We start from the raw sequence: 15,857 nt of genomic DNA on the forward strand, positions 1-15,857 counted from the left end.
CCCTCTCCTAAAGCCACGAAAAAATCACATATCCCCAGAATTTTATCAAAACGCTGAAAATTTCTCAAAATAAAAAATTTTTAAATTTAAAAATTTAGAAACAAAAATACTCCATACGAGAATAACAGCTAACATTTGTTATACATCTAAATGTTATCAGTTTTAAAAAGTAAATTGAAATAATACAAATAACAATCTTACTAAAAATTACTTTTTAAAACTATTGCTCCCAAAATTACTTAAAATACAGAATTTTTAAATTTAAAATTTTAAAAACAAAAATACTCCATACTGGACATTTATTATACATCTAAATATTATCATTTTTAAAAAGTAAATAGAAATATTACAAATAACCAACTTACTTAAAATTACTTTTTAAAACTATTGCGCCCGAAATTACTTAAAACACACGATTTTTTAAATTTAAAATTTTAAAAACAAAAATACTCCATACTAGAATAACAGTTAACTTATCATTTATTATACATCTAAATGTTATCAGTTTTAAAAAGTAAATTAAAGTTACTTTTTAAAACTATTGTGCTCAAAATTACTTAAAATACATAATTTTTAAATTTAAATTTTAAAAGCAAAAATACTCCATGCGAGAATAACAATTAACTTATCATTTATTATACATCTAAATGTTATCAGTTTTAAAAAGTAAATTGAAATAACACAAATAGCCAACTTACTTTAAATTACTTTTTAAAACTATTGCACCCAAAATTACTTAAAAAACAGAATTTTTATATTTAAATTTTAAAAACAAAAATACTCCATACGAGAATAACAATTAACTTATCATTTATTATACATCTAAATGTTATCAGTTTTAAAAAGTAAATTGAAATAACACAAGTAGCCAACTTACTTAAAATTACTTTTTAAAACTATTGCGCCCGAAATTACTTAAAATGCAGAATTTTTAAATTCAAAATTTTAAAAACAAAAATACTCCATACGAGAATAACAGTTAACTTAACATTTATTATACATCTAAATGTTATCAGTTTTAAAAGGTAAATTGAAGCAATACAAATAACCAACTTACTTAAAATTACTTTTTAAAACTATTGCACCCAAAATTACTTAAAATACAGAATTTTTAAATTTAAAATTTTAAAAACAAAAATACTCCATACTAGAATAACAGTTAACTTATCATTTATTATACATCTAAATGTTATCAGTTTTAAAAAGTAAATTAAAGTTACTTTTTAAAACTATTGTGCTCAAAATTGCTTAAAATACATAATTTTTAAATTTAAATTTTAAAAGCAAAAATACTCCATGCGAGAATAACAATTAACTTATCATTTATTATACATCTAAATGTTATCAGTTTTAAAAAGTAAGTTGAAATAACACAAATAGCCAACTTACTTAAAATTACTTTTTAAAACTATTGCACCCAAAATTACTTAAAATACAGAATTTTTAAATTTAAAATTTTAAAAACAAAAATACTCCATACTAGAATAACAGTTAACTTATCATTTATTATACATCTAAATGTTATTAGTTTTAAAAAGTAAATTAAAGTTACTTTTTAAAACTATTGTGCTCAAAATTACTTAAAATACATAATTTTTAAATTTAAATTTTAAAAGCAAAAATACTCCATGCGAGAATAACAATTAACTTATCATTTATTATACATCTAAATGTTATCAGTTTTAAAAAGTAAATTGAAATAACACAAATAGCCAACTTACTTAAAATTACTTTTTAAAACCATTGCACCCAAAATTACTTAAAATACAGAATTTTTAAATTTAAATTTTAAAAACAAAAATACTCCATACGAGAATAACAATTAACTTATCATTTATTATACATCTAAATGTTATCAGTTTTAAAAGGTAAATTGAAGCAATACAAATAACCAACTTACTTAAAATTACTTTTTAAAACTATTGCACCCAAAATTACTTAAAATACAGAATTTTTAAATTTAAAATTTTAAAAACAAAAATACTCCATACTAGAATAACAATTAACTTATCATTTATTATACATCTAAATGTTATCAGTTTTAAAAAGTAAATTGAAATAACACAAATAGCCAACTTACTTAAAATTACTTTTTAAAACTATTGCACCCAAAATTACTTAAAATACAGAATTTTTAAATTTAAATTTTAAAAACAAAAGTACTCCATACGAGAATAACAATTAACTTATCATTTATTATACATCTAAATGTTATCAGTTTTAAAAAGTAAATTGAAATAACACAAATAGCCAACTTACTTAAAATTACTTTTTAAAACTATTGCACCCAAAATTACTTAAAATACAGAATTTTTAAATTTAAATTTTAAAAACAAAAGTACTCCATACGAGAATAACAATTAACTTATCATTTATTATACATCTAAATGTTATCAGTTTTAAAAAGTAAATTGAAATAACACAAATAGCCAACTTACTTAAAATTACTTTTTAAAACTATTGCACCCAAAATTACTTAAAATACAGAATTTTTAAATTTAAATTTTAAAAACAAAAGTACTCCATACGAGAATAACAATTAACTTATCATTTATTATACATCTAAATGTTATCAGTTTTAAAAAGTAAATTGAAATAACACAAATAGCCAACTTACTTAAAATTACTTTTTAAAACTATTGCACCCAAAATTACTTAAAATACAGAATTTTTAAATTTAAATTTTAAAAACAAAAGTACTCCATACGAGAATAACAATTAACTTATCATTTATTATACATCTAAATGTTATCAGTTTTAAAAAGTAAATTGAAATAACACAAATAGCCAACTTACTTAAAATTACTTTTTAAAACTATTGCACCCAAAATTACTTAAAATACAGAATTTTTAAATTTAAATTTTAAAAACAAAAGTACTCCATACGAGAATAACAATTAACTTATCATTTATTATACATCTAAATGTTATCAGTTTTAAAAAGTAAATTGAAATAACACAAATAGCCAACTTACTTAAAATTACTTTTTAAAACTATTGCACCCAAAATTACTTAAAATACAGAATTTTTAAATTTAAATTTTAAAAACAAAAGTACTCCATACGAGAATAACAATTAACTTATCATTTATTATACATCTAAATGTTATCAGTTTTAAAAAGTAAATTGAAATAACACAAATAGCCAACTTACTTAAAATTACTTTTTAAAACTATTGCACCCAAAATTACTTAAAATACAGAATTTTTAAATTTAAATTTTAAAAACAAAAGTACTCCATACGAGAATAACAATTAACTTATCATTTATTATACATCTAAATGTTATCAGTTTTAAAAAATAAATTTAAGTAATACAAATAACCAACTAAGTATAACGAACTCACATTTATAGTATACTAAAAATACATTATTTATAAAATATCTCTAGAATTTTCCTTTAAGAAGGAAAAATCGAAACTTTTCTTGAAAGCTTTCCAAGCCAAGCAGAATCTTCCTCTTTTGAGGGGAGTTGAAGAGCCTTTGAAGTGCACAGAAGCAATTGTTCTTTTGAAGAGTGGAGAATCTCTATTTTCCGATAATATTTCTCCACAATTCTTATCCGTTGGATAATACCCTCTTCTTCGGGAAAAACTAACCATTCAGAATAAAACTCTTGCCCTTTTTCAATTTTCTTTCAAAACTATAGGAAAATGAAAATACATTGTTATATTTTTGGATGTGGTTAAATTATGTTTACAGTTCGATTGTAAGTTATTGTTCTAAAAATACTTTAAAAAAAAAAAAATTTAATGCTGTTTCAGTAGAAACATTTTCTTTAAGCAAAAACACAACTCATATGCTTTCTCTTGCTTTGCTTAAACATTTAAAATTATTGAAGTAGTATTATTCTAAATGACGAATTTCAAATAGATTTTTATTGCCATTGATATAGCATGGTTAATATTATACATTTTTGTTATAGACCGATCAATTTTCTGTAAACAAAAGCACAACTGATATGCTTTCTCTTACTTCGTTTAAACTTTTAAAATTATTGAACTAATATTATTCTAAATGGGGAATTTCAAGTAGATTTTTATTACAATTCATGATTATGATTTTACATTTTTGCTATAGAGTAATCAATTTTTAGAAAAATTTTCTGTAAACAAAAAGCACAACTGATATGTTTTCTCTTACTTCGTTTATACATTTAAAATTATCGAAGTAGTATTATTCTAAATGGCGAATTTCAAGTAGATTTTTATTGCCATTGATATAGCATGGTTAATATTATACATTTTTGTTATAGACCGATCAATTTTCTGTAAACAAAAGCACAACTGATGTGCTTTCTCTTACTTCGTTTAAACTTTTAAAATTATGGAGCTAATATTATTCTAAATGGTGAATTTCAAATAGATTTTTATTGCCATTGATATGGCAGGATTAAGATTTTACATTTTTGCTATAGAGCAATCAATTTTTAGAAAGATTTTCTGTAAACAAAAAGCACAACTGATATGTTTTCTCTTACTTCGTTTATACATTTAAAATTATCGAAGTTGTATTATTCTAAATGACGAATTTCAAGTAGATTTTTATTGCCATGGTTAATATTTTGCATTTTTGTTATATAGCAATCAATTTTTACTCATTTTTAAAGCATATAAAACTAAAATTTTAAATGAAAAATGAGCTAATGTTATATTTTTAAATAAATACAATTGCTACACATTGGAAATATGCGATAAAAAAATTTTTTTGCAGTTCCATTATGAATAAGTATTTTAAAAATACTTTTCTTTCAAATTCACTGCTATCTATTTTCGAACGAAGTCGTAGTAAAATTTTCTAAAAACAAAAGGCAACTCGTGTGCTTTTTTCTTTCTACTTTGTTTGAACATATAAAATTATTGAAACAATATTGTTCAAAATGGCAAATTTCATGAAGATTAAAATTTTTATTTCCTAAATTGTTTAACCCTTTCCTTCTCGCTCCCGTGAAAATGACGGGGTGAAATTTCGCCCGCTATTTCTCGCTCCCGTGATATTGACGGGCTGGAGTGTTCAGTAGTAACGCGCCAATAAGAATAAAACTAATTCATTTCTTTTGCCCGGAAAACATTTTATTTTTCATTTTACACACCTGATGGTAGTACCAGGATATTTTTAAGGTAATTGTAGATAGTTAGTTTATTTTCAACTAGTTGCGGCACTAATCAAATACGTAATACAAATACAAAAGCCGAAAAAATAGGCACTTTTATGTACGTTTTCTTGAGAATTAACCGATCGTTAAGGGGTTAAGAATATTTTCGTTATTGAACAAATTGAGTTTTACTTTTTTTGAGCATATGAAGCTAAAATTTTAAATGTTAAATATGCATTAAATACATTTTTCAAACATATTGTTGGGAACCTTCATTTACTAGGCCTTTCATAGAATAGAATATTATGCTACCATAGAATAGAATATTATGCTACAATAGAATATTATGCTACCATAAAATTGGAAATAATAGCGATTTGGGGATAATTTCACTGTTTCACACACCATTGGCCAAAATTTCAGAACAAACATTAAAGAAAACAATTAGTCCTTTTAAATGTAAGAAGCTGCATACCTATGCATTAACATTTCAAGTGTTTTGTCATTTTATAAAATAGTAATTTTGATAAAAATTTTTCTTATAGAGCTTTTTGCAATATTTCGTGGGACCCGAAGATTGCAGAAACGCTAGTTTTCAGTAAGTCCTTATAACACTTTAATTAACCTAAATGAAACTTGCAATACTTGGGTCGTCACTCTCAATAATTTCAGAACCCTAATTTAAATTAATATTTAAGCAATTTATTAATATTTTTATGCTTCTGTTAAATTCCAAGTACATAATAACGATTTAGGGATAATTCTACTGTTTGACACACCTATTATCAAAATTTCAAAACAAACTTTAAAGCAAAAAATTTGTTCTTTTAAAGGTAAAAAGTAATATATTTAGGCATTAACATTTGAAGAGTTTTGCCATATTATAAAATAGTGATTTTTTTCTTATATAACTGCTTACAATATTTTGCGGAACCCGAAGATTCCAGAAACGTTGGCTTACAATTTCTTATAATTCTTTTGACAAAAAGCCATATTTTAGTGTATAAAAAATAGTTGTTCATTGATACAAATTGGAAATTTTTTTTTTGTTTATTTTAAATTTATTATTGTGATTTTCTACGGAAAAATTCCGAAGTTTCAGGAAGATAGGGATAAAATTTCAATTTTATTTTTAAAAAACATGTTTTGCTTTTTATTTTAGCATTTATTAAGATAACTAATATTTTGAAATCTTTTAGGTTTTTTTTTTTTTAAAGAAAATAAATTAGTAAACTTACTAGTTTTAAATTTGCAAAAAATATGTTTCTTAATGTTAACGATGAATGAATTAAAAACAAATTGCAAAAATTCTTTAAAAAAACTGCAGTTTGAATACTGCGGTGATTTGGCCCATAGCACTACAGAATTTTTGAAGTCGAAGAACTACAAAATTACTACAGTTTTTAAACCGCAGTAGTATTATTAAACTGCAGTTATTTCGAAGTTGATCTGCAAAATAACTGTAGTTATTTCGAAGTTGATCTACTGCGAAATAACTGTAGTTATTTCGAGGTTGAGCTACTGCAGAATAAATGCAGTTATTTCGAAGTTGATCAACTGCGAAATAACTGCAGTGGAGAAATCAAGATGAAAAAATAGTAATTGTACCAGGAGTAATAATAGTTTACGATTATTATTACTCCTGATTCAATGAAGCACCTGGATATACTCAGAGACCGATCAAGACTAAATCAGGCCCAAGGCCCACCAAATTTTCTGAGCCCCTTCCAAGATGTTTTGAAATTAAATTATTGAAGAGTAGTCCTAATAATAAAAAAGGAATTGATTAAACTGCATGATTCAAGAGAAACATTCTGAAATTTTGAAAGTAGACAATTGAAGATTATTTTTCTAAGATAAAGTTTACGTATCTATAAATTAAAGCAAAATATAAAACAACAAAACAATGTTATGTCAAATAAAATAAAAATAGTTTGTTGACCACAAACAATTGAAACCAGAGATTTTTGCTAAAAGTCACTGATTAGCTGAATTATTTTTTACTTATTACTTAAACCAACACATAGCTAGCCCAACTTTCATTAGACTTTTTACTAATTTTTGAGGCCCTTCAGAAATTGTGGGCCTTAGGCCCATGCCTATTGGGCCTAGGCTATACTCAGGTCCTGGATATACTTATAGCATATTCTCTCCGTAATACCGTATTCGAAACAAAATCTGGCGACCCGCATTTGTTCGACATTTTAGGCTCACTTAACAAGCATTCAATAAATATTCTTAATTCTATTCTTTTCTAGGGTGAGCGTTGTTCGATTTACGAGGATATCCCCACCTTGTCAGCAATGAGGGATTGTTTTCTAATCTCTCAAAGACGAAGATGGCACGTTCTGTTGTCTCCGTTTTCAAGGTCTGATGACCTGCGTCCAGCTCGGGCGTTGACCTTGTCCGATATAAATTTCTATTGTGGGTACTCATTGAACCGTGTTGGGTGGTTGACGAGGGGTTAAATGTAGGCGCGTGATTGCGGGGTGGACCGAATTCCGGCAACAAATGTCTTAAGCACGAAACGCGTGCAAATGAACAGTAAGTCTAAACTAATCTGAGCAAACGATCCTTATATAAAGATTATTGGTGATGAACGTGTCTTATGATAAACGTCGAGTTGCCATTTTTCTCCGTCTCCTTTGACTACAGTGATAATTTGTTCCATTTCTCGACCAGAAGAATTGTTTTTTTAGTTGATTTCGAGAATATTTTCCAAATAACCGTGATCATTCAAAACTTGCTTGATGTTGACATTAACACTAGATTGCCTAAGAAAGTCATTTTGACTGCTTTTGATTTCAATTAGAAAAACAATGATGTATATAATGACACAATTTCTTAGAATTTTGTACAACATATAAATTTTTTATGGTTAATATTTACTAAAAATTTGTTATATAACTGTAAATAATATAAAAAATATTAAAAATTAATTCTTAAAAATTTTCTTTACACATTATTTACTTTTTTACAATTCAGTAATTTTGACTGCGTTTGGGCAATTAGGTATGTACTAAGTTTCAGTCTTTCTAGAGTTAATATAATGATTATCCGAAATATTTTTAACGGATAAATTTTTTTTTATCATTACTGCTTAGAAACAACCCTGCTGGTATCATACTGAACATCAGCACGATGAATGTTTGTAAGGAAGAAATAATATTTTTCGAAAATATATTTTATTAACTTTGAATGTCGACATTTGCCAGGTGTAGGAGAAATAACACCTCACAAAATATTTTATTTTTTTATTATTGCTCAATGTCGACATTTGGCAGTATCCGTGAGAGATAATGGTATTTCACGAAAATCTTTAATTCATGCCGAATATCGACATTTGTCGGTGTATGTAATAAACGGTATTTTAGAAAAAATTATTTTTATTCCTGCTGAATGTCGACATCCAGAAGTGTATGTGAGAAATAATGGCATTCCACAAAATTATTTTACTTATGCTAAATGCCGACATTCGGGACTGTAAGAGAGAAATAATGGTTTACTACGAAAGTATTTAATTCATGCTGAAAGTGGACATTCGTTTATGTAATAAATAACCGTATTTTGCAAGTTTTTCTTATTCATACTGAATATCGACATTTGGAAGTATATATGAGAAATAATGGTATTTCCCAATAATATTTAATTCATGCTGAATGTCGATATTTGTAGGTAAATGTAATAAATAAGGGTATTTTACAAAAAATATTTTATTCAAGCTGAATGTCGACATCCAGAAGTATATGTGAGCAATAATGGCGTTCAACAAAATTATTTTACTCATGCTAAATGCCGACATTCGGGACTGTAAGAGAGAAATAATGGTTTACCACGAAAGTATTTAATTCATGCTGAAAGTGGACATTCGTTTATGTAATAAATAACCGTATTTTGCAAATTTTTCTTATTCATACTGAATATCGACAGTTGGAAGTATATATGAGAAATAATGGTATTTCCCAATAATATTTAATTCATGCTGAATGTCGACATTTGTAGGCAAATGCAATAAATAAGGGTATTTTACAAAAAATATTTTATTTGTGCTGAATGTCGACATTCAGGAGTGTCAGTGAGAAATAATGGTACTTCACAAAATTATTTTACTCATGCTAAATGTCGACATTCGGGAATGTATGAGAGAAATAATGGTTTATCACAGAAGCATTTAATTCATGCTGAAAGTGGACATTCGTTTATGTAACAAAAATAACCGTAATTTTCAACAAAAAAATTTTTTTTATTCATACTGAATATCGATATTTGAAAGTATATGTGAGAAATAATGGTATTTCCCAAAAACATTTTATTCATGCTGAATGTCGACATGTCGTCCTATACTAATGTCGGTTTTTAAAATAACGATTATCAATTTTCATCTCCTAAGAGCACTGATACAAAGTAGAGAAAGGGAGGAACCATCATTTCTGTAACTCTAAAAGATGCCCTATACCAATGATATAAAAAAATATCTCTGTTAACAATTTTACTAATTTCGATCTTTTTAAAAAATTTTTTTTAGTTGTAAAAATTTAAACTTTGTTTTATATTTCAATCATATAGATAGGCGCAATATAACCTAAACCTTGCTCCTGAAAGCACCCTCTATATTTCCTTCATTAAAATTAGAAAATAAGATATGTTAAAATATTTTTACACGACTCTTTAATCTGGGTTCTTAAAAGTTCTAACTCATAAAAGCCCAGCACCTGATATAACATTGATAAAAATTTTACAAAAAGATTAGAAACTTGAAAATAAAACTAAAATTAACAACAACGATAATGGAAAAAAAAAAAAGGTTTCAGTTGTCTGTTCTTAGAACTCTAAGTCAAGATAAAACTTACGAAATATTTTGCCTTGTGCCTCGCAAAATCTAGAGACAACCCTGTGTTTCAGATTTAAAAAAATAAATAAAAAATATGTAAATTACATTATAGTAATTTATGTTAATATGAAATAAAAAATCAGGGGATAGAGCGTTTGACTTCCAATGCGGTGAACAGGGTTCAAATCCCAGTGGTGGCTGGTCGATACGAGTTCCGCATCCGGCTTACACCGACCACATTGCTGACGTGAAATATCTTCAGTGGTAAACAGGTCATGGGTTAGAGTCCCTTTGTCTTCAGGCTAACCGTGGGAGGTTATCGTGGTCCTCCTCTCCATGTAACGCAAATGCGGGTTGGATCCATCAAAAAGTCCTCCACGAAGGCAAAATTCGCCCAATGATTGATCCAGGGGTTCCCTTGTCTTCTGGATTGGGTTCAAAATCACAAGGCTACGGAGTTGAGTATAAGTTGTCGTAAACCCAAAACTTGGATCGGCTGTTCAACGACGGTTATAAAATAAAATTATGAAATAAAAGAATCTTTTTTAATAATAAATTGTTATATACGATTAAAATCGATTCGATTTGTCTGATACAGTCGAGTATTTATTACATATTTTCAATTAGGCTAAGACTTCTATTTAGATATTTTTGACATTTTATCAGTAAGTTTTCAAAGCAGTGTATGAGGGAAAAAAATAATAATAAATACATACCAAGAAATAAACGCCTTGCACAAAATAAAAGTTGTTGTCAAGTGTTACTTCTAATACTTTTATTAATAACTACGTGACGAACATTTAAATATTGCATAGATGAAATATATCCAATTCAGAAACTTAATGCGAAACTATATAATGGATGACTATCGAAATGGAAATGTGAATATTTATGACAAATAACACTACAAATTAACTATGAAACTAATATTTTTCGTTTTTTTGGCTGAAACATAAGTTGCCCCATTTCGTGTAGAAACACCATTTTATTACCTTCCACATTTGCATGTGCATTTAAAATGGCTGACACTATAACAGCATTTACAGCTTTCTTGATGTCTTCAGGTGTTACATTTTTAGCTCCGAACTCCTTTACTTTCTTGATGAGAACACTAAGCAACTCACTTACATCAGTTGAGATATGATTAATCGCACTTTGATCCAAAGATCCTTTAGGATATGCTACCTTAGTAATGGCAACAATACCATCTTTAAACTTCAAACCTGTTCGTTTGCATTTCTGAAAAGCCACTTTCTGCTTTTTCGAGTGAAGAGTCAAATCCGCGGAATCGCCATTTTCCTGAAGTCTGATCATTTTTTTAGCCTCAGCAACGGCATGTTCAGCCATTACGGGAGGCAACACACTCTGAACGGCGTTTTCTATGTCTCTCTGCGTTTTCTTAGCTCCTTTCTCGCCAGACTTTTGTAAAATCTTATCACATATTGTATCCAAGTTTTGACAGATAATTCTTCGCCCCGAAGGACCGAAAGTGAGATCACTGTGTGTGTACCTTAGAATAGATTCTACTCCAGATTTGAATTGAGTTTTCTTGGCTCTAATTTTCTTTGCCTCTTCTCTTGGCGAGACTGTTTCTTGAACTTTTTGACGAGCCTCTTTCGTTGGAGATACTATTTCTTGAACTCTTTGATGAGCAGATGCACCAGGAATAAACCTCAAACCCCTCCTTTCAAATTTAAACAACATTTTATTCCCTTCTGCAGAGGCATGCTGCAAAAGTTCTTTTGGAAGTAAGTCTTTCGTAACATTCCTAGCTTCATCAAGAGTCAATTTCTCTACGTTTTTCACGTTAAGTTTCTTAATGATTTCATTCGACATACTGTCTAGAATATAACATATATATAGCTTCGAACTTTTGTCCAGCCTTGCATCTGTGTCAAAGCTTTTCACAACTTCGTTGACTGATGCCAAATAAGAACGTTTTAGTTCCACTTCATCTCGCTTTTTCATCTTTTCCAGTAGTTTAACGTATCTTTCATCGAATTTTTTTTGTAATGCGAAATCAAACGGCATTACACTCCATGAAAATACCTCCTTAAAGCCTTCAGCCATGGCATGATCAGCCATAGAAGGAGGCAACAGTTTTTTGACAGCCTCTTGAATATCTTCCACGGACATGCTTTTCGCAGTCTTTTTTTCCTTTAAGGTCTCAATGACGTTAGTAAATATGCTATGTAAAGTTTCAGAAATAATCTTATTAGCCCTCGGATCCACTTTCACATTCTTTCCATGTGTCAGATCTGTTATCTTCTCTAAACCTGAATTCCAAAAGCTAGTTTTCGAGCCACTGTTCTGATTCGGCATTTTTTGAATGGAAATTTTTCCGCTTTATATCAATAAATTTGAAGACAATATTGTTATTAAAAAGAATTTTAAAATGTATTAAAAATAATAATAAAAGGTATTCCACGTGAATGTTTTTAAGCGGAATAAATAAATATTCATCTGAGTGAAGCGTTCATTTTGTGCTTAGGTTAGCTTTAAACAATAATCTATATTATACATATAAAACACATATGTGGTTATGAAATCAAGCATAAAAGAAATAAAATCGATGAAATATGTTTCCACGCGTTGACATAAGAATAAAGCAAAATAAAGTTCTATGAAATTTCTTTTAACGTGTTGGCATAAACATAAAACAAAGCAGAAATAAAGTCCTTCTTCAAATCTGATTTAGCTATTTTTTTGCTTGCGCCAGTGGCATTAAACAGCTGCGAGAATCGTTTTAAAACGAAATAGGATGATCCGAAGACATGCCATCGCAATTTTGATCCTCTGCAGGGGGGATGGCACCCCCGCTTCGGTAGAACAGTTTAACGAGGACCAGTACTGCACACCCTCGGTCTCTACGCAGACTGATCCAAAAGTTTTATGAACTATTTATTCTAAACATTAGTTTTCTTCAAAAAAGTGTACAAAGCTGGACGAAAGTAACGTATCAATGAAAGGGTGAAGCAATATGAAGGGGCGGAGCCACCTAGTTGAATATGCAAAAGTTTTGGTTAAAATACGAGAACATCCATCTTAGCACTGAAAAATCTTTATGACTAATTGAGATTACCATGGAGAAATTACTTTTAACTGTTTTTAAAAATTAATAATAGCATTTTTTATTGATTTAAGTTCCAAAACCAGCAGCTGCTGATGCTGCTTTTTTATAAAGTAATACATTAAACCTGATTCGTTCAGAAAATGCTAAGTTTGAATAAGTTGTCACTTGACGATTCGACAGCCTATTCCGAGTTTATCTAGAGCCATTAAGACAAACCCAGCAGCTGCTGATGCTGCTTTCTAGTAAAGTAATACATTCCATCTGATTTATTGAGAGAAAGCAATGTTAGAACAAGTTGTCACTTGACGATTCGGCAGCTTATCTAGACTATTCCGACTTAATCTAGATCCATTAATGAAAAATCTGGATATTCCGATAACACGTAGGATTAATACCGAGACGGATGTAACGCATAGGATTAACATTGGGTTGATTGTAACATGCAGTAGGGAGATTAATTGAATTTTTTTCCCTTTTGTTAAGATACAAATATATTTCAAATAAAAACAGAAATATGAATTTTTATATGGCCATACGAGACGCTACTATAAAAGTCACAATAAATACAAATTAACTCACTAAAATATTTTTTATTCATTTAATTTGCTTTACATTAATAAAATTTTCAAAATATGCAACACAATAACAACAGTAAAAAAAGCGTGAACAATCATATGCACACTAAGTTTTACATACACTAAAAAATACATGATTAAAAAGTAACCATGATTGTTTAACAAAATAATTTTTTTTTGTGCTAAATGCAATACTAATTTTTATGGCATATTTACAAAATACTAAGGAATTTTTTTATAATCATCTTAAAAACTGATTTCAATGAAATATATTAAGTCTCTATTGAAATTGATAAATAAATCTTGGTTGAATTTTTAAAAGAAGAGTTAATAAACATCTGTTCTAACAAAATAATACAAATAGTATAAGGAAATGTTTGCATTTAGTTAGTTTTTTTTTTATATATATATATAATGTTAAGGCACTTTTTTCTTATTCATTTAATAGTAAGTGTTAAAAAAGCATGAATCGAAATATTTACCTTCCAGTTATGTGTTTTATATACATAAATTACAAAACTATTCACCATAAAATGCTATTTAATGTTTGAAAAAATTGTAAAAATATAAAAGAAATTTTAAAGTTAAAAAACAAATTTTTTTACATCAGCAGTATAAAACATAACTTACATAGACATTCCAAAATAATTCCCCCCCCCCCAAAAAAAAGATGCAAACATGAAAGTTTTTAAAGGGACAATGGTACAAATTTAAATATAAATAACGTGAAAATTTATTGTGGACACAACACAATATTTAATACTGATCAGAAAAAAAATAAAAAAAACATATAACAATAATAAAAGTTTTTAAGGAATTGATTTTGCGTTACAATTCCATAAAGAATCTCACAGCTGGCAGCAATCTTTACACTTTAAGTGGCTAATTTTAGCGGTAGAAATATAGTTATTGAGCTTTATTTCCCCAGCTCTAGGTAATTAAATTCCCTATACACGAGTTTAAATAATTTGTTTTAAAAAAGTTATTTTAAATACAAACATAAAAGCATAAAGCTCACGTCAACTAGAGAATATCTTTCCCAAAAAGTGCATAAGTTAATTGGTTGGCTGTAATGATTTAACCAGATTATTGTAACAATTAAAACATAACAATAAAAATACAATGAATATCACCAGATATTTTCAAACGTACATAACAAATTTTATTATCCTCAGTAAAAAAATTTTTTTTTTAAAAATATGGGAACTTATTGGACAGAAAAATTGACATTTAGTGAGGTAGTTAAGAAGCAAGTTAAAAATGTTAGTTAGAAAGACTAAGTTTTGAAAAAAAAAATTACCTTTGATTATTGGTTTAAAAAGTATGACTCTAAGTTAACTGTAAAACTTAGAGTAAAATTTAGTAGGGAAGACTAAGTTTTGAAGGCAATTTTTTTTATTTTATAATTTGACTTATATCTTAGTAAATTTTGAAAATTTATGCACTTAATGTCATAATTTATAACAATGTGTTCGGGTTAATAATCTAGTATAAAAAACATTTCTACTGATTTCAACTTCACTGAGTTCGAAATTTCAGCACAAATTAAGGTTAAAACATGTTTGTTTTTTCCAGCAAAATTCTAAATTCCAAACTAAAAAAAAAAAAAACCCTTAATAAAAATTAGTATTTAAAACTAACTATTTTCAATTTTCAGTTTCAGCTAAAAAATTTACCAATATTTTTTAAAATTTAAATTTGTTTTTTTTTCATAGTTTTAATTATTTACAGTTATCTATCTAGAAAAAATATGGTATAAATGCAATAGAAAAAAATAAAAGTTCGAATTAAAGCCAAAATGTTTTTTTTAATCATTAAAATCAGTTATATAAATCTAATTGAGTTAAAAAAAAATTTTGAAACATTGAAATTTCAAGAAATTTATTTTCAATCATAAAAAAGAAAAAAAAAATGACACTGAAGTACATCAGTTTTTTTTCCTTCATGTATCTTTACAAAATAAAATACTGAATGTGAAGGAATGTTTTGGATTAAAAAAAAAAAAAAATGGCATGGAATGCATTAGATTTAAAACACTCAGAGAACAATTTTACTACACATTTTAAACTCAACAATTTAACTTGCAAGATGTACGTTAAAGACAACATTTAACTATACCTCTTTCATCCATTTAAACTTTACATCTGATATCATTACAATAGCTTTAACTTAATTAACGAAAATGCTTCTGTCATAAACAGGGTATAAAAAAAATATAAAGGACTCCATCAGAAAATAAATTATCACAACATTTTCTTTGGGTTAGATGCCTCCTTTATACAT

Source organism: Parasteatoda tepidariorum, chromosome 4 (assembly GCF_982258835.1).
Source record: "Parasteatoda tepidariorum strain Cologne lab strain chromosome 4, Ptep-v5.0, whole genome shotgun sequence".
In the NCBI taxonomy this organism is placed as follows: domain Eukaryota; kingdom Metazoa; phylum Arthropoda; class Arachnida; order Araneae; family Theridiidae; genus Parasteatoda; species Parasteatoda tepidariorum.